Below are 1,600 nucleotides of genomic sequence, written 5' to 3'. Positions count from 1 at the left end.
TAGTCCAAGGGACCAGTGTATTATACAGACATCGGCTTTCACTACCTTGAAGCCAGAAGAACTAGAGGAGACGCAGCTGCCCTTGCCAACTGCTATGAAAGGGTCACATTAGAAGGTCCTGGATAGAGAAGGAGAAAAATGTAGAACAAAACTCAAAATCATAGAAAAGATCAGGCTTACTGGTCAGATAAAGACTGGTAGAAACCTCAAGAATATGGAACCTCAATGTGTGGAACTGAAATGACCCTTGTGGGTCAATTTTCAGCCAAACAATGGAGAGTTCTATAAAAGGAAAACTAACATTATGAGGGTATACACCCCATAGAATCATCAACCATTGAGATAAAAAGATGACATTGGCCCAAGGACCAAGTTCAGAAGTATAAGGAAAGGAGAAATAGAAACAGGAAACATGGAATCATGAATGTCCCATGGTGGGCACTGCAGTCCAGGACATGAAATAAAAGGTGTATGAACTGTTGAATGAAGAACTAATGTGCTCTGTAAACCTTCAACCAGTTCCTAATAAAAAGTTTTAAAAATAAAACCATATGTAGCAAAGTTCCATTCTAATATGCGTCGGCATACCACAACAGCAACTGGTATTGGTACTGGACCTGTCTAGCCAACTCCAGCCTCCTTGCTCACATCTTCCTTGCACATCTCACTTACCAGTTCTCTGGTCATACTGAACTACAATTGACAACCCAGAGACCCTCGAATTTCTCACAACTCTTTAGCTTTGCTAATAATTTTCTCTCTTTCAGAAATGTTCATCTTAGGGTGCTACAGCAAACTGTGAAGAGAGCAGATGGTGCCCTGCTGTTAATCAGAATAGTGTCTGGGGTCTTAAAGGTTTATAGTCAAACAAGCAGCCATTTAAGCGAGACATCAACTAAATCCACATGGAAGATGCACACCAGATTGCGTGATCCAAAGACGACAATAACAAATTCAACTATGATAAAGGGAAAAGTATCAGAGCCTAAATTATGACCATCCAATGTGTAGAAGGCTGCCGGGGACAGTGGGTGCCTCAAACCCTTCTGCAGAGCATCTAGCCTGATGAAGCCGCTGACAGAGCCCCGAGAGATTCTTCTAGGTGTGAGTCTGTCTTGCTTGTTCCATGACAAAAGTGTCTTCCCTGGACTTTAAATATTCATGGTCGTCTTTTCTTTCTTTTGCACTATTTGTATTTTTAGCTCTGTTATTTTATCCTTACCACTTTATTTTTTCTGGTTTTACTGTTTCTGTTGGGTTTTCCAGTTTGTAGCACAGAAGGAGTAGAAGCATAGAGATAAGAACGGATACAGGGGTTACAGGGGTGGCAGGGGTGGGGGTGGGAGACAGGGAGTATAAAGGGTTTGGGGGAACAAACAAGATATGTGGAAGGCAGGAAGAATCACTCTCTATAACTGATGGTGATTACATAACTCATTTTAAAGGGGATTTAACCATGGGGTGGGGAGAAAATGTTCTAAAATTGATCATGGTAATGATTGTACAACTCTTCTTGATATGGTTAAACTATTGAATTGTGTGATATGTGTATGAAGTGCTAATAAAACTGTTTGGGGTTTTTCTTTTAAGAAATGTTTAT

The sequence above is a fragment of the Echinops telfairi genome, unplaced genomic scaffold (assembly GCF_000313985.2).
Source record: "Echinops telfairi isolate 266 unplaced genomic scaffold, ASM31398v2 ScPeMD7_3533;HRSCAF=4204_0, whole genome shotgun sequence".
Classification (NCBI taxonomy): Eukaryota; Metazoa; Chordata; class Mammalia; order Afrosoricida; family Tenrecidae; genus Echinops; species Echinops telfairi.
This window is presented reverse-complemented; position numbering follows the sequence as displayed.